Source organism: Microtus oregoni, unplaced genomic scaffold, assembly GCF_018167655.1.
Source record: "Microtus oregoni isolate MIOR12 unplaced genomic scaffold, Mior012 000026F_ref0000081, whole genome shotgun sequence".
Classification (NCBI taxonomy): Eukaryota; Metazoa; Chordata; class Mammalia; order Rodentia; family Cricetidae; genus Microtus; species Microtus oregoni.
The window spans coordinates 26,284,469-26,303,628 of record NW_024543085.1 but is presented as its reverse complement, the minus strand read 5'-3'; positions in this window follow the sequence as shown (position 1 = coordinate 26,303,628).

The window sequence follows — 19,160 nt, the reverse complement described above, 5'->3', positions numbered from 1 at the left end:
TCTAACCAATAAAATGGGCCAGGGCAGTGCCTTTATTAGCCAATGACCTTCCTCCATCACTTAGTCATCAGAGAAATGCAAATCAAAACAACTCTGAGATTCCATCTTACACCTGTATGAATGGACAAGATCAAAAACACTGATGACAACTTATGCTGGAGAGGTTGTGGGGAAAAGGGAACACTTCTGCACTGCTGGTGGGAGTGCAAGCTGGTACAGCCCCTTTGGATGTCAGTGTGGTGATCTCTTAGAAAATTAGGAAACAGCCTTTCTCAAGACCCAGTAATACCACTTTTGGATATATATCCAAAGGATGCTCAGTCATACCACAAGGACATGTCCTCAACTATGTTCATAGCAGCATTGTTTGTCATAGCCAGAACCTGAAAGAAACTAAATGCCCCTCAACCAAAGAATGGATAAGGAAAATGTGGTACATTTACACAATGGAGTACTACACAGCAGAAAAAAATAATGACATCTTGAATTTTTTAGGCAAATGGATGGAGCTAGAAAACATTTTGAGTGAGGTAACCCAGACACAGAAAGGCAATTATCACATGTACTCACTCATAAGTGGTTCTTAAACATAAAGCAAAGAAAGCCAGCCTTCAAACCACAATCCCAGAGAACTTAGACAACAATGAGGACACTAAGAGAGACTTACATAGATCTAATCTACATGGGAAGTAGAAAAAGACAAGATCCCCTGAGCAAATTGGGTGCATGAAAACCTTGGGGGGAGGACTGAAGGGGAAAGGAGAGCAGAGGAAAATGTAGAGCTCAATAAAAAAAATACCATGTGACCCAGTAGTGCTATTCATACCTGTCAAAAAGCAGTAACAGCTCAAACGTCTATGAATTATAGACTGGAGAGATAAATTTTAGTATGTCCAAACAAGGAGATTATTTGGCTATTTAAAAAAATGAAGTATTGATAAATGTTCACAGTGTCCATATTTCAGAACATGGATCTCTAAAATGTATGTCAAATAAAAGAGGCAGACATAAAGGACGTGTACTGGATGAATTAATTAACATGAAATAACTGAAAATGGCCATAGCAGAGCACAATTGTGACCCAAGCAGTCATGACATGGATGCAGGAGGCCAGAAGTTAATTCTTGGCTATATAGCTCAGGTTCTCTCACGCGCGCGTGCGTGTGCAGTGCGTGTGGGTGAGTGCGTGTTGGTGAGTGTGTGTGGGTGTGTGTGGGTGAGTGTGTGTGTGTGGGTGAGTGTGTGTGGGTGAGTGTGTGTGGGTGAGTGTGTGTGGGTGTGCAGTGTGTGTGGGTGAGTGGGTGTGCAGTGCGTGTGCGTGAGTGTGTGTGGGTGAGTGTGTGTGGGTGTGCAGTGTGTGTGGGTGAGTGTGTGTGGGTGTGCAGTGTGTGTGGGTGAGTGGGTGTGCAGTGTGTGTGGGTGAGTACGTGTGGGTGAGTGTGTGGGGGTGAGTGGGTGTGGATGAGTGGGTGTGCAGTGCGTGTGCGTGAGTGTGTGTGGGTGAGTGCGTGTTGGTGAGTGCGTGTGGGTGAGTGCGTGGGGGTGAGTGTGTGTGCCCACGCGTGTGCAGTGTGTTGCAGTGCATGTGGGTGAGTGTGTGTGGGTGAGTGCGTGTGGGTGAGTGTGTGTGGGTGTGTGTGCACGCACACGCGTGTGCAGTGTGTTGCAGTGCGTGTGGGTGAGTGGGTGTGCAGTGCGTGTACATGAGTGTGTGGGGGTGAGTGCATGTTGGTGAGTGCGTGGGGGTGAGTGTGTGTGCCCACGCGTGTGCAGTGTGTTGCAGTGTGTGTGGGTGAGTGTGTGTGGGTGAGTGCGTGTGGGTGAGTGTGTGTGGGTGAGTGCGTGTGGGTGAGTGCGTGTGGGTGAGTGCATGGGGGTGAGTGCGTGTGGGTGAGTGCGTGTGGGTGAGTGTGTGTGGGTGAGTGCGTGTGGGTGAGTGCGTGTGGGTGAGTGCATGGGGGTGAGTGTGTGTGGGTGAGTGCATGGGGGTGAGTGCGTGTGGGTGAGTGCATGGGGGTGAGTGCGTGTGGGTGAGTGCGTGTGGGTGAGTGTGTGTGGGTGAGTGTGTGTGGGTGTGTGTGCGCGCACACGCGTGTGCAGTGTGTTGCAGTGCGTGTGGGTGAGTGTGTGTGGGTGTGCAGTGTGTGTGGGTGAGTGGGTGTGCAGTGCGTGTGGGTGAGTGTGTGTGGGTGAGTGTGTGTGGGTGTGGGTGCGCGCACACGCGTGTGCAGTGTGTTGCAGTGCGTGTGGGTGAGTGTGTGGGGGTAAGTGCGTGGGGGGGCAGGTCCCACAAAGTGAGAACCTCCTTTAAAAGAAAAGAAAGAAAGAAAAGAAGAACAAGGACCAGGGGTAAAAATGTGAATTCATTTTCAAGTAATTTATTTAAAAAAATCATCTCAGGCAATTCTCCAGTCATGCGTTGCATTTATTTATGCAACATACCTACATGTGCCGTGTGTTGTCACTCAAAATAATGCCTTTTTCTTAGAGTAAGGTTGGTCAGTTTACTTAGGAGATATCCTTTATGCCCCCAAAGAGCATCCTCTAGATATATGAACATAGATGACCTCATATTTCTTAATTTCTGCATGTTTGTATTTTATCAAAGATCTGAGACTCTGTCTGGATTTCTAATTTCTCAGTGCAGTGGACCAGGGCTGTTTTCCATTCGGTAGTGAGAGGATTAAAGGTCCAGTCCGCATGGTGGAAACCACACTACATTTCAAATGAAGGGCACTTAATCAACGGAATTAATTAGAACACCACACAAGCAAAAGGAGAGGTTGAAGATGTCAGAGATTAATGTCTTTAGAAGTAGCTGTCACTCCAGACCTAGAAGAACTTGTGCTAACTAGTTTTAAGGTCAACTTGACATGAACTAGAGAGGAGGGAATCTCAATTGAGAAAATGCCTCCATCAAATCTGGCTGTAAGGCATTTTCTTAATTAGTGGTTGATGGGGGTTGGGGTAGGTCACCGTGGCTGGTGCCATGCTTCAGCTGGTGGTCCTAGGTTCTATAAGAGAGCAGGCTGAGCAAGCAACGGTGAGCAAGCCAGTAAGCAGCATTCCTTCAAGGCTTCTGCATCCGCTCCTGCCTCCAGGTTCCTGCCCTGTTTGAGTTCCTGCCCTGACTTCCTTTGGATGAACACTGATATGGAAGAGTGAGTTAAATAAAGCCTCTCCTCCCCAAGTTGCTTTGATCATGGCGTTTCATCATAGCGATAGTAACCCTAAGACAGAACAAAATGTAGGAAAGGTGAGATCAGAATCCAGGCAGGATGATACTAGTCTTGCTTGGATTGGTGATGGGTAGAAACCAGGCCACTTAAGGGATCATGACCAAATGGATCAAAGCGAAGGGTAGGTCTGGTTGCTTCTGTTGTCGCTATGGAACATAGTAGACGATCCCTAAGAATGTTTAAAGGAGCCTGGGGCTAGAACCATAGCTGTGTACAGCAGATGGAAGTTATAGCAGGCTCTAGGAGCAAGCTGGAGGAGATGCTTTCTTTCTCTTTCCCATTCCCACCCCCAGCAATCCCATTTCTGCCAACTACACCCCACTTTTTTATTTTAATTAATTAATTAATTTTTTAAAAAGCTATCTTTTCTCATTTTATATACCAACTCCAGTTTCTACTCCCTCCCCTCCTCCCCTCCTCCTGCTCCCTCCACCTTTCCCCCACCTCACTCCCTTCCCCCCATCCACTCCTCAGGGAGGGTAAGGCTTCCCATGGGGAATCAACAAAGTCTAGCACATTGCTTTGAAGGACCAAGGCCCTCCCCACTGTATCTAGGCTAGGTAATGTATCCCTCCAAAGAGAATGGGTTCCAAAAAGCCAGTACAAGCAGTAGGAATAAATCCTGATCTCACTGCCAGTGGCTACACAGTCTGCCCCAGCCATACAACTGTCACCCACATTCAGAGGGCCTAGTTTGGTCCTATGCTGGTTCCCTTGCTGTCAGGCCAAGTTTGTGGGCTCCCATTATCTCAGTACACCCCACTTCTTAAAAGCTCCACACCGGCTGGGAACCAAGTTTTGAAGACATGAGCCTATGTTTGACTTAACAGGCCAAACCATAAGTCTCCAGCTGGTAGAACCTAACGCAAAACTAACTTGCAAAGGATCCTGGGAAATAAAATTTGTGGTCTAGTTGCCCTACTATAGTGCAGGTCCCATAAGTTAGTAAGTTGTAGAAAGTGCTGACAGTGTATGATCGCTCTGCTAGATGAAAGTCCCCAGTACTTTTCCTTGCCAAGGTAATCAAATACCCACCTAGAGACACCTGATGCCACCGAGAGGCTATTAGTAGCTTCTTGTGTCCCAGAGAGACACTGGGTTTGTCCTTTAGCATAGATACATGACACAGAAGTAAAGTAGGGGAGAAGAGAAATTAAGAAGAGAGAAGGGAGTGAGAGAATACTTCTCCTTTGGACTCCATTCCTGTTGGAGCCCACAAGACTCTACTGTGAATACAGATCCACAGGAAGTGTATACATACATGTCTACTACATACATGTCCACATGGAGCAATCCGTTTTGCAGGGCTGCGGGAACACTTGTCTTTTGTGAAAGTCACTGTCATATCTGTAAAAACCTTGTGAAGCCATGATTTTTTTTCCTTCAAAATGGGATTCGTTCCCGGAACACCTCAGCAGTGAAACCTCTGTATGGGCAGTAGAATGACCTTTCTATCCCCCCACACGGTGAGGCCTTGGAACAGCGGCATTCACTCTTTGTTCTCACAGTCAAATATACATAGAGTCAGTCCCACAAAGTTACCTGCTAACAGACCACACAGAGATTTCTAGAGAAGACAGGCACTGAGCAGGAAGGCAGCATGCCCTGCCTTTGCTAACAAACAAATCTGGGCGTCCCCAAAGCTGGTTCTCACCAAAGAGATTAGATGAGGAGAATGGGTGAATCCAGGGATTGGAGATGTTTAGTAACTTTATCTAATGGTTTAGGATGTCAGGTACTTCCCCTTGGATGCTGGCTCTTCCCTGGGTGGTGCCCTCTGTTCCAGAGCACAGCTTTGTCAGGTTCTACCTGCTCCTTTTTGTGATTTTGATATGCGTATTATCATTGTCCTTGCCTGTGGAATCTTCCAACTATGTCTGTAAAGACTAGAAACCTCGTGGAGATCACTCCTTATTCTTCTTCTCCTCACTACTTCTACTTCTTCCCCTTACTCTCCTTTCTTCTTCTCCTTATTCTTCCCCTTACTCTTCTTCTTACTCTTCCTCTCCTCCATGCCCCCTTTACTTCATTTTTTTCCCTTGGGCAAAAAATAAAGAAGATGTAGAGGTCATGTACTTGAGTTAATTTTTTTACCCTTAGATCCTTGCCTGCATAGACATCCAATTCTGAGCCCTGAGGGGGCTCTGAGGCTGGTACTCAAGGCCCCCTATATATTCCATTTTCAACTATTCTGTACTTCTGGTTTAAGTGTATCCAGGTAAAGACTGCATGGCTGGATTTTTAAAATTACGTTTGTTTATTTATTTATGATATGTGTTTGGGGGAGGGGCATGCACACGCCGTTGTGCACGTGTGGAGGCCGGAGGACAGCTTTCAAGAGCCAGCTCCCTCCCTCTGTCACGCGAGTCCTGGCACTAGAACTCAGGTCATCAGGTTGGAAGTAAAGTCCCTTTACCTGCTGAGCTGTTTTACTGGCTGGTGGCTGAGTGATTTTAATCAAACCTGAAGATACCTTCCTCAATAGAAAATTTTAACCATTTGCTTATTTTTTATTGATTTAAGTTATGTTTACATATTTTTGATTCAATTTACTATATTTTTGACTTGCTTCCTCTTTTCCTCGCTTATATTTTATCACACTTTCTTTGGTCCCTTCTATTTAGTTAAAAACTGTGAATTTATCCTCAAATGTCTCCCACTTTAATCAACGGCACTTTCCTGAAAGCCAGATGTTGCAGATGAAAATGTTAAACGTGATCTTGTTTTCTAAGGTTTTAAATAGAAAATACTACACTGGGTTAGATATCAACAACTCCCCTGCTCCCACAAGTTCCTAAAACAAAACAAAACCATCTCTGGATCATTTACTGACTCCAGTATGAGGAAGAAGGTTTTAAAAAGCATTCTAGTCGGAAACAATATAACTGCTCAGAAACAGTTGGTTTGATGCAATAATTTGGCCTTTTAGCATCAGTGAAATCTGAAACGCATATTCCTTTGTCAATACTGTGCTTTATAGCTCCCTGTGATTTCCACAGTCTGCTAATTTTAGGTGGAATTTAAATATAATTATCACTACTCGCACACTTTAAAATGCATGCTTTTAGAGTTGTATTGAATTCAAGAGGCATGAATACCATTTTTTTTCTAGATGGAAAACACTGTATTGAGCGATGTATTTCAATGACATGAGAATTTACAATCAAAGAAATACAGTGGTGAACATGTACTCTGAAGGAAATATTCATGCATGTATTTATTAATAACTGAAAATTTTCAACATGCAAAATTTCAAAGCTCATTTCAGATGGAAAAAGAGGGAGATTGGGTCTGTTTGCCCATAATGCCCTAGACCCATTCTTTGGCGTGGCCTTCTGGCCCCTCGGGTGGGTCTCGTTTTCTTAGAGTCCTGTCCTCGAACATTACCTGGACATATTCTTTGGGGCATGTGTTAGCCATGTTTCCCCATCCACAAAACCATGCTGTCCTGAATCCACTAAAGGATTCCCAAAGTATCTTTTGATCATTATGTGTGTGGGGGGAGGGAGGGCTTCTCTTCTCATGTAAATTTTCTGCAACCGTTTTGAGTGGTTGTTCCAATGATCAAAGGAGGGTCCAATTGTTCCTATTAAGATTTCCTACCTGTCACCATCAGAGGGCAACTTTCAATAGTTTCCTAGCGTTACGTTTCTTCTTGGGGTGTAATTCCAAATTGGTACCCTGCATCATTTCTTTCCTCTTCTATTAAAATTCCCTGGGATCCAGTCTCATCAAAAACATCCCACAGCCATAGGCATAGTAACGAGAAAGGACATGATTAGAAGGGGCAGACTTGACTGTATCTGAGGACTAGCGAGAAGGCCAAGACTGGGCTGGGAAGATGGCTCAGTCAGCAAAATGCTTGCAAGGCAGACATGAGAACCCGAGTTCCATTCTCAATATCCACATAAAACAGAAGATGCAGAATTGGGTGGGGAGGGGAGGGAGGGTGAAACTGGGAGGAGTTGGAGGAGGGGCTGAATGCAATCCACATACATTGTAGGAACTTTTCTTTGAACTAATAAAAATGAGAAATTAATTAGTCAGATGGAGCGGCGGCTGGGGAGAGCCAGAAACAGTAACACATGTTCCACATGCATACAACAACAACCCCCACCAAATAAAAATAAAATAAGTCAATAGAAGGTTCTTGAAAGAAATAAGAAGCCCCAAATGGCACGAGCACCTGACATGACAGAGAAGTTAAGGAGGAGCAGGGAGAACCACGCAAGTTTTATAAACAAGCAGAGGGCTCAGCAGTTACGAGCATTTGTTGATCTTGCAGAGGACTTGGTTCAGTTCCCAGCATCCACACGGTGGCTCACAACCATCTGTAGCTCTGCTTTCGGGGGATCCCACTCACTCTTCTGTTCTCCATAGGCACTACACACACATGCAGACGTAACATCTATACACATAAACTCTTTTTTTTTTTTTTGAAAAACAGCAAACAGTTTGAATTTATGCCAAATATAACGAGATATTAGGCAGGTTTCGAGCAAGAAATTCCATAATTCTTTTACACTAAAAATATTCCATTAGGGCTCAGCGTGTAAAGGGAATTACCGAGTCGGTCGGACACTCTGAGTTCAGTCCTGGAACGCCATAAAGTTGTCCTCTGACCTCCACAGACATCCCTGCTGAGGCACACATGACTCCTTCATACACACATACACATGCATATAAGTCATTTTTAAGTGATCTATAGAAATATATTTGGCTTTTGTCTCTGTCTTTCCACAAGGCAGGCAGAGTTGCAGATTCCGGGAAATGGTGCCTGAGATTATAGTTCAGGGATTTCTGGGGCCAAGGAAGACCATTCAGAATTCCGTTTTAAAAATAGAAACTCTCTAAGTTCTCCTCAGAGCCAAGAAGCACACCCAGCACACAGCCTAATTGCTGCCGGCGGGGTGGGGGGGGGCTCATTTCCTAACGCCACTTCTCTCTGCCCTGTCCCCATCTCTCCCTCTAAAGAAATTCACAGGGGTGAAAACTCCCGGGTGAGAAGGCACTGTGGTGTGGTCCCGGGATGGCTGAAAAGCATCCTGACTTCAGATTCAGAATACATCTGAAGACAGGATCAGCAAGACTTGGCAAAAGACCATTTGGATGTGTCGTGTGAGAGAATAAGAAAAATCAAGAAAACCTTCAAAGTTGCCATTGTCTAAGGGACAGAATGAGTGGCCTTGCCCCTGAGATAAGGAAGAGTGTCAAAGGAACGGGTCTGAGGGGAGATGGGATCCAGGATTATTTTAAACGCTCTGAGTCTGAGGTGCCTATTAGCTATCCAAGAACTCTGGTTGCTCAAACAGGAATGGGCTGCTTCTCTTTGCTCCTCTGTCCCTGGAACCTACAAGAGACGCTGGCACACAGCAGGCGATGAATAAATATTTCTTGGATAAGTGAGTGAACATGCGTTTGAAGCTTAGGAGTTTGGCGTCCTGGACCACAGCTCTGGCTGAATAGAAAAGCCAGTTGGCAATGGAGACTGTTTATCAATAACTCGAGTGCTAAGAGAAATTGCAGATGATCCCACCACTTCTGCCAGAAAGGCGGACAAGAGCTGGAAAAACGGGAAGGGCTTCTCGTTTCCTTCAGTCAAGTCCTTCTTTTTTGACAGAAACTAAGAGGAAGCCGGCTAGACAAGGGAACCCGAAGAGTACACTATCTCAGCGTGGAATTTAAGGGGGGTGGGGTGGGGGCTCGGAGTCAAGAGGCAGTAGGTAAATAACTAGCATAGAGGGGTTCTGAAAGGACTGAGGAGCCCAGGAGGACATCCTATTAGCTACACTTAACCCTGGATGTAGGACAAAAGACAAAAAGAACGAAGGCCAGGACAGAGGGTCAAGCCACACCCTTCTTGATGAACTTTTAATAGTCCCCTGAAAAGAAAACGAAATACAAATATCAAAATGAGTTATTCTCTTAAGAAAATGCTGAGTGGGACCACGAGAAAGAAGACTTCCCGAGAGCCCCTCACCCCAGCCCTCATCACTCTAATGCCATTAACCTCGATGCTCTCAAAACGTTTGCCAGTAGTAAGATTCAATATCCAAGATTCAATATCACAATAAAGTTGTGAGAATTTAAGGCACGGGTGCATATATGATAATACTTTGGTATAATTTTGTGTTATCCTCTATTAACTGCTGGGGGGTAGTATGCCACGGAGTCTGGAGTTATTTGGAAGAGCTGGAGGAAGACTCTGGAAGAGAAAGTATTCAGAGAGTGGGAGGCTCAGAGAATGGAGTGCTTGCTTTACACAGCATAAGGACCCGAGTTCTACCTCAGAAACCAAATAATTAGGTGTGATGGTGTGGGTTTGTAATCCCAGCACTGGAGAGGGGGAGGTAGGCTGATCCCTGGTACTCCCTGTCAGTCAGCCTACCCCGGTTGGCTAGCTCCAGGCCAGTCTGAGGCCCAGATCTTCAAAACACAAGGTCAGTAGCACCCGGGGAACAACCGAAATGGTCCGTTGGCCAGTGCCTTATGCCCAAGTGAGAGGATGGGGGAGGCTTTTTTATTTCAGCATCACTGAGGTACCAATAAATTCTTTCTGGTTGCCTAGAGTCCCTTTTAGTGAGTACAATCAATTATGCTCAGCCGTGACACCAATGTCTCCCATTGCTGGACAGAATCGCCAAGATGAATAATTTTCTTCCTTTGTGAGGCAGTTATCAGCACTGATCACATCTATTGCTAAACCATTCTCTATTAAAATCAGGCTTTTGAAGTGCGTGTTTAAAGGTTAAGCTCTGCTGCTTCATTCTTCAGTTCCATTAAGTTAGATCAAGACGGCAAGCGCAGGTCTGAGGGTAGAGGAGGCACCTCAGATGGGAAGCCCACGCCCTGTGCTTTTTAAGTCTGCTTCTTGTACTGGAAACGTTGGGAAATTCGCGATAGGTATCTCCAGTCCTAAGAGTTTGCCCATCCACTCCCCTGAATCCCTTCCTATGCACCTGATATTTTCACAAGCTCACGGCCCCCTTTTTTCCTTTGTTTCTTTCTTGTCCTTAGAAAGCTGGGAATCCAATACTAAACGAAATGGAAGTACAGAGGGGAGAGTCTCTACTCTCACGCAAGCATATTTCTCCACATGTTAAAAAGATAGGCACACAGACATATCTCATGGTCCCGATTCTGAGCTTTTAGGCTAGCCATCATCATCCCGCTCAATCTTGATTATTCTCCATTTTTGCCACTCTGCCTCAGCTTCCTGCATGTGTCAGAAGGGCTATTGCTGCTGCAGAATTCACCTCCTCGCAGAACTTAGATAATCATCTTCCAGTCATTATCTCTGAATAATACTAATTCTCTTCAGATGTGATGTTGTGGTGAAAGAATTTATAAACCCTAATTCCACTTTCTGGAGGGCAGGTTGCTAAGCAAATCTCTCTGCCCAGTCTCCCATTTCCAGTGGGAGGCTTTTTTTCTGTCTTAAAGAGACAGCTTTCCAGAACTTCGCTTTGCTGGTTGTACAGTATCTGAATCAATGTGGAACGTTAAAATTACAATAGTGGCATTTCCCCCAGCCAGGATATTGCAGTGTCGAGCATTTAAAATGTTTCAGTCATGTGTGTTTTGCATACAGCTCCAAAAGCATTATTAAGCATGTGCATGATCACCTAAGTTCAAACGCCCTCTCACTTTTCCCTCTAGAAGGAGGTTTGGAGACACGGTGGCTGGGTTCTGGCCTGGAACAACGGAGCTCTCGCTGATGGAAGAAGAGCTTTGTGTGTTGTCAGCAGCTACTGGAAAAAGGAAGAGAGCCCAAACTGGGAGGCGATGTCCCGCTCAGCTTTCTCACTGAAGAAAGAACTATGGGTCTAGCTTCCCAGAAATGGAAGAAGAAAATGTCTTCTTGCCTTTGTCTGTGTCCTAACCCTCTTTTGCTCCAGAGGATACATGTAGAATGCACTATGGGAACTGGAGAGATGCTCAGAGGTTCAAAGAGCTTTGCTGCTCCCCCAAAGGACCTGGGTTAAGTTCCTGACACTTGCATCAGGCAGCTACAGCCTGTAAACCCAGCTCTAGGGAATCTGACACCCTCTCCTGGCCCCCATACGCACTTCACACACAAACACACACACAAACACACACACACACACACACAGAGAGAGAGAAAGAGAGAGAGAAAGAGAGAGAGAGAGAGAGAGAGAGAGAGAGAGAGAGAGAGAGAGAAATGGGCAGATAGAGGTTTTCATTTTTATTTATTAAGATTATGTTTTTCTACATAGCTCTGGCTGTCCTCAAACTCACTATGTAGAGGCATCAAAGTCCCAAAGATACACCTGCCTCTGCCTCCTGAGTGCTGGATTAAAGGTTTGAACTGTCACATCCAGTCACACATAAGTTTTTTTTTAATTTATTTATTTATTAAAGATTTCTGCCTCCTCCCCGCCACTGCCTCCCATTTCCCTCCCCCTCCCCCAATCAAGTCCCCCTCCCTCATCAGCCCAAAGAGCAGTCTGGGTTCCCTGCCCTGTGGGAAGTCCAAGGACGTCCCACCTCCTTCCTTGTCTAATAAGGTGAGCATCCAAACAGCCTAGGCTCCCACAAAGCCAGTACGTGCTGTAGGATCAAAAACCCATTGCCATTGTTCTTGAGTTCTCAGTAGTCCTCATTGTCCACTATGTTCAGCAAGTCCAGTTTTATCCCATGCTTTTTCAGACCCAGTCCAGCTGGCCTTGGTGAGTTCCCGATAGAACATCCCCATTGTCTCAGTGTGTGGGTACACCCCTTGCGGTCCTAAGTTCCTTGCTCGTGCTCTCTCTCCTTCTGCTCCTGATTTAGACCTTGGGATTTCAGTCCGGTGCTCCAATATGGGACTCTATCTCTGTCTCCTTTCATCGCCTGATGAAGGTTAATAATCAGGAGGATGACTATATGTTTTTCTTTGGGTTCACCTTCTTATTTAGCTTCTCTAGGATCACGAATTATAGGTTCAATGACCTTTATTTATGGCTAGAAACCAATTATGAGTGGGTACATCCCATGTTCCTCTTTTTGGGTCTGGCTTACCTCACTCAGGATAGCGTTTTCTATTTCTGTCAATTTGCATGCAAAATTCAAGAAGTCATTGTTTTTTACTGCTGAGTAGTACTCTAATATGTATATATTCCATACTTTCTTCATCCATTCTTCCATTGAAGGGCATCTCGGTTGTTTCCAGGTTCTGGCTATTACAAATAATGCTGCTATGAACATAGTTGAGCATATACTTTTGTTGTATGATAGGGCATCTCTTGGGTATATTCCCAAGTGTGGTATTGCTGGGTCCAGGGGTAGGTTGATCCCGAATTTCCTGAGAAACCACCACACTGCTTTCCAAAGTGGTTGCACAAGTTTGCATTCCCACCAGCAATGGATGACTGTTCCCCTTACTCCACAACCTCTCCAGCAAAGGCTATCATTGGTGTTTTTTATTTTAGCCAGGTTTAGACAGGTTTAAGATGGTATCTTAAAGTTGTCTTGATTTGCATTTCCCTGATCGCTAAGGAAATTGAGCATGACCTTAAGTGTCTTTGGCCATTTGAACTTCTTCTGTTGAGAATTCTCTGTTCAGCTCAGTGCCCCATTTTATAATTGGGTTGATTAGCATTTTACAGTCTAGTTTCTTGAGTTCTTTATATATTTTGGAAATTAGACCTTTGTCAGTTGCAGGTTTGGTGAAGATCTTCTCCCAGTTAGTGGGTTGCATTTTGTCTTAGTGACAGTGTCCTTTGCTTTGCAGAAGCTTCTTAGTCTCAGGAGGTCCCATTTATTCAATGAGGCCCTTAATGTCTGTGCTGCTGGGGTTATACGTAGGAAGTGGTCTCCTGTGCCCATGTGCTGTAGAGTACTTCCCGTTTTCTCTTCTATCAGGTTCAGTGTGTTCGGACTGATATTGAGGTCTTTAATCCATTTGGACTCGAGTTTTGTGCATGGTGATAGATATGGATCTATTTTCATTCTTCTACAGATTGACATCCAGTTATGCCAGCACAATTTGTTGAAGATGCTCTCTTTTTTCCATTGTATACTTTTAGCTCCTTTATCGAAAATCAGTTGTTGGGTTTGTGGGTTAAAGTCAGGGTCTTCTATTCGATTCCATTGGTCTACTTCTCTGTTTTTATGCCAATACCAAGCTGTTTTCAATACTGTCGCTCTGTAATAGAGTTTGAAGTCAGGGATGGTAATGCCTCCAGACGATCCTTTATTGTATAAGATTGTTTTGGCTATTTTGGGTTTTTTGTTATTCCATATAAAGTTGATTATTGTCTTCTCAAGGTCTGTGAAGAATTTTGATGGGATTTTGATGGGGATTGCATTGAATCTATAGTTTGCTCTTCATAGAATTGCCATTTTTACTATGTTGATCCTCCCAATCTAAGAGCAAGGGAGATCCTTCCATTTTCTGGTGTCCTCTTCAATTTCTTTCTTCAAAGACTTATAGTTCTTGTCAAATAGATCTTTCACTTCCTTAGTCAGAGTTATCCCAAGATATTTTATGCTATTTGTGGCTATCGTGAAAGGTGATACTTCTCTGATTTCCCTCTGTGTTTCCTTATCCTTAGTATATAGGAAGGCCACTGATTTTTTTGAGTTGATCTTGTATCCTGCCACATTACTAAAGGTGTTTATCAGCTGTAGGAGTTCTTTGGTAGAGTTTTTGGGGTCGCTTATGTATACTATCATATCATCTGCAAATAACGAAAGTTTAACTTCTTTCTTTCCAATATGAATCCCTTTGATCCCCTTATGTTGTCTTATTGCTATTGCTAGAACTTCCAGCACTATATTGAAGAGGTATGGAGAGAGTGGACATCCTTGTCGTGTTCCTGATTTTAGTGGGATGGCTTTGAGTTTTTCTCCATTTAATTTAATGTTAGCTGTCGGCTTGCTGTAAATAGCTTTTATTATATTTAGGTGTGATCCTTGTATCCCTAATCTCTCCAAGACCTTTATCATAAAGGGGTGTTGAATTTTGTCGAATGCTTTTTCAGCATCTAATGAAACGATTATATGGTTTTTTTCTTTCAGTTTATTTATATAATAGATTACATTGATAGATTTGTGTATGTTGAACCAGCCCTGCATCTCTGGGATGAAGCCTACTTGATCATAATGAATAATTTTTCTAATGTGTTCTTGGATTTGGTTTGCCAGTATTTTATTGAGAATTTTTGCGTCGATGTTCATGAGTGAGATTGGCCTGTAATTCTCTTTCTTGGTTAAGTCTTTGTGAGGTTTTGGTATCCACCCTGACTGTAGCTTCATAAAAGGAATTTCGCAATGACTCTTCTGTTTCTATATTGTGAAATACATTAAGGAGTATAGGTATTAGGTCTTCTTGGAAGTTCTGGTAGAATTCTGCATTGAAACCATCTGGTCCTGGGCTTTTTTTGGAAGGGAGGTTTTTGATAATAGCTTCTAATTCTTCGCTACTAACAGGTCTATTTAGATTGTTCACCTGGTCTTGGTTTAACTTTGGTATGTGGTACTTATCTAAAAAAAAATGTATTTCTTTTGTATTTTCCAGTTTTGTGGCATACAGGCTTTTGTAGTAAGATCTAATGATTCTCTGAATTTCCTCTGTGTCTGTCGTTATGTCCCCCTTTTCATTTCTGATCTTATTTATTTGCGTGTTCTCTCTCTGTCGTTTAATTAGTTTGGATAGGGGTTTGTCGATCTTGTTGATTTTCTCCAAGAACCAACTTTTTGTTTCATTGATTCTTTGGATTGTTTTCTGTGTTTCTATTTTGTTGATTTCAGCCCTCAGTTTGATTATTTCCAGTCTTCTACTCCTCCTGGGCGCGTCTGCTTCTTTTTTTTTTCTAGAGCTTTCAGGTGTGCTGTTAAGTCTCCAATGTATGCTTTCTCCGTTTTCTTAAAGTGGGCACTTAGTGCTATGAACTTTCCTCTTAGCACTGCTTTCATCATGTCCCATAGATTTGAGTATGTTGTCTCTTTATTTTCATTAAATTCAAGGAAGACTCTAATTTCTTTCTTAATTTCTTCCTTGACCCAGGTGTGGTTCAGTAGTTGACTGTTCAATTTCCATGAGTTTGTCGGCTTTCTGGGGGTAGCATTGTTGTTGCCTTCTAACTTTAATCAGTGGTGATCTGATAAGACACAGGTGGACATTGATATTTTTTTGAATCTGTGGAGGTTTCCTTTGTTACCAAGTATGTGGTCAATTTTCGAGAAGGTTCCATGAGCTGCAGAGAAGAAGGTATATTCTTTCCTATTTGGGTGGAGTGTTCTATAGATGTCTGTTAAGTCCATTTGCTTCATTACCTCCAATAATTCTCTTAATTCGCTATTAGGTTTCTGTCTGATTGACCTGTCCATTGGTGAGAGAGGTGTGTTGAAGTCTCCTACTATTAGTGTGTGTGGTTTGATGTCTGCCTTGAGTTCTAGTAATATTTCTTTTACATAAGTGGGTGCTTTTATATTAGGGGCATAGATATTCAGGATTGAGACTTCATCCTGATGAATTGTTCCTGTTATGAGTATAAAATGTCCATCTCAATCTCTTCTGATTGATTTTAGTTTGAAGACCGTTTTATTAGAAATTAGTATGGCCACACCTGCTTGTTTCTTAGGACCATTTGCTTGAAAAACCTTTTCCCAACCTTTTACTCTGAGTAGATGCCTGTCTTTGTGGTTGAGATGTGTTTCTTGTAAACAGCAGAATGTTGGATCCTGTTTTCATATCCAATCTCTTAGCCTGTGCCTTTTTATAGGTGAAATGAGTTCATTAATATTAAGTGATATTAATGGCCAGTGGTTGTTTACTTCCGTTATTCTTATTGTTTTTGGTAGTAGAGTTTGTGTGTCTCCCTTCTTTGAGTTGTGCTGGTGAACAGTTGCTAGATGCCTGAGTTATTGTAGGCAGTGTTCAATGTTGGATTCCTTGGGTTGCGATTTTCCTTCTATTACTTTCTGTAAGGCTGGATTTGTGGCTACATATTGTTTAAATTTGTTCTTATCCTGGAATGTTTTGTTTTCTCCATTGATAGTGAACGATAGCTTGGCTGGTAATAGTAGTTTGGGCTTGCATCCATGGTCTCTTAGCTTCTGAAGTACCTCTATCCAGGACCTTCTGGCTTTCATGGTTTCCATAGAGAAGTCAGTTGTAAGTCTGATCGGTTTACCTTTATAAGTTACTTGACCTTTTTCCTTTCTTTCTTTAATCTGTATGTTTTTTCTTTCTTTAATCTGTATGTTTTGTGTTTTGATTATTCAATGGCGAGGGGATGTTTTTTTTTTTGATCCAGTTTATTTGGTGTTCTGTATGCTTCTTGAATATTCAAAGGAATATCTTTCTTTATGTTGGGAAAGTTTTCTTCCATAATTTTGTTAAAAATATTTTCTGGGCCTTTGAGTTGTGACTCTTCTCCTTCTTCTATCCCTATTATTTTTAGGTTTGGTCTTTTTATTGTGTCCCATATTTCCTCAATGTTTTGTGATGAGAATTTGTTGGCTTTGCTGTTTTCTTTGATCAGTGCATTTATTTTCTCTACGGTGTCCTCAGAATCTGAGATTCTTTCTTCTATCTCTTGTATTCTATTGATTATGCTTGTTTCTGTAGTCTCTGCTCGTTGACCTAGATTTTCCATATCCAGCCAGTTCTCAGTTTGTGTTTTCTTCCTTGCTTCCATTTCAGTTTTCAGTTCTTGAACTGTTTCCATTACCTGTTTGATCTTTTTTTCTTGGTTTCCCAGGGTATCATTTACATATTTACTCATTTCTTCAAACTTTTTGTTGTACTTCTTATCCATTTCTATAAGGGCATTTTTTACATGTTGTTTAAGGGACTCTATTGCTTTCATAAGCATTTTTTCCCACTTCTTCTGTGCTAGGGTGTTCAAATCCTTCTGTTGTAAGATCATTGGATTTTGGTGTTTTCATGTTGTTTTTCAGATTGTTGAGTGAATACTTTCCTTGGCACCTTCCTATCTCCTCCTACCGATGCTATCTAATGGGTCTTCTAAAACAGGATCAGATTTCCCTGCTGGCCAGGGGCCCCACTTACAAAATGTCCCTGCACCGTTTCCTGGCTCCTGTCGCTGGCCAAGATCCCTCTCACCACTCAGAAGGGTCTTCAGGGACAGGACCAGGCTCCCCGTTCGCCAAGGACCTCGCCAACAAAGGCCTACCACTCTGCAGGCCAGCCACCCAAACAAACTCCCGCTGCCCTCTGCCCTGAGCACCTGACCCAGTGCCCAAACAGGCTAAACTGGGTGATCCCTCGGCCCCACGGAAGGGAAGGAGAAGGAAGGAAGCCCCTGTGTGCAAGCTGGGATGGGCCAGGGAGAGAAAGGTTGCAGCAGAGGAGGAGCAGCCCCAGCAGAGGGGAGCAGCCCCCGCAGACTGACCGGCGAGTCAAGGGGGTTGGGGAATGCCCCCTCTCCTTTACCTGGGTCCCTCCGTGGGTCAAGAACACTCTCACCACTTGGGAGGGTCTTTAGGGACAGGACCAGGCTCCCTGATAGCCAGGAACCTCGCCAGCAAAAGGCCTACCATTCTGCAGGCCAGCCACCAAAAAACCTACTTGATTTAGTTGTAGTGTTGCGATCTGCTCTCAGTGTGGGCTTCACTGTTTCAAGCTTGGACCATCAAAAAATATAAGTTCGCATCTCTGCACCGCATCTCCGCCGCATCTGCGCAGTGTCTGCGCCGTGTCTGCCCACACACAAGTTTTTTTTAATTAATTAATTTATTTATTTATTTATTAAAGATTTCTGCCTCCTCCCCGCCACCGCCTCCCATTTCCCTTTCCCTTCCCCAATCAAGTCACCCTCCCTCATCAGCCCGAAGAGCAATCAGGGTTCCCTGCCCTGTGGGAAGTCCAAGGACCACCCACCTCCTTCCAAGTCTAGTAAGGTGAGCATCCAAACTGCCTACATTCCCACAAAGCCAGTACATGCAGAAGGAGAGAGAGCACAAGTTTTTTAAGAAGTTAAAAATGTACAGCATCACTTCAGGTACCCCATCATTTACACCCAGATGTTTCTGGGGTGTGGACTCCAGCTGAATGTGGAAAGTGTTGAAGATAAAGGGATGAGGAGGTAACAAGATGTAGGAAGTGATGTGTACCCTGAGTTATGGTTGATACAACCCCTTCTGTCTCTGGAAAAGGATATCACTGGCCATTCACATTATCTTGTACCAGATGGTCTCTGAGTCTTTGAACAAGCCCTGGTTCTTCCAGGAGCTCAAGCCTGCTATATCTTTTTCAATCTCTCTGTTTGTTTGTTTGTTTGTTTGTTTTCTGTTTTTTGAGACAGGGTTTCTCTGGGTAACCTCTTTGGCTGTCCTGGAACTCACTTTGTAAACCAGGTTGGCCTTGAACTCACAGAGATTCACCAGCCTCTGTCTCCCGAGTGCTGGGATTAAAGGCCTGAGTCACCACACCCAGAAATCTGTCAGATTTTTGTCTGTCTTAAAACTGGCAGCCTTGGGTTGTTCTTTAAGGCTTTGGCCACCTTTGTGAAGTGTTTCTTGAGACAAGATCTCCTGTAGCCCAAACTCATCTCAGACTCACTGTGTAACTAAAGATGACCTTGAACTACTTGTTCTCTTCCAAGTACTGAGATTATAGGCATGGATCTCCAAACCTGGCAGGTGTTTTGGTCTTTTTCTGTACCTTCAGGAGTAGCTGTTTAGATGAAAGAGAGGCTTAGTTTCTTTTATTGGACTTCTTGTGACTATGCAGGTACTTTTTCCTGCTTCTCCTCCCAGCCCTAGCCTTTCTTTTTCCATGTCCTTTATCCCATCTGTTAAGATCTGTGTAATGTGGGGCTCCTCTGCCCTAAGTCTTCTATCTTCTCAGAGCACCATTTCTTCTCCATAACCTCATAGTCCATTGTTTCAATGAGCACATTCCCTTAGGACTGACTCCTAAGTATGGAGTATATCCCAAATGTCTGAAAA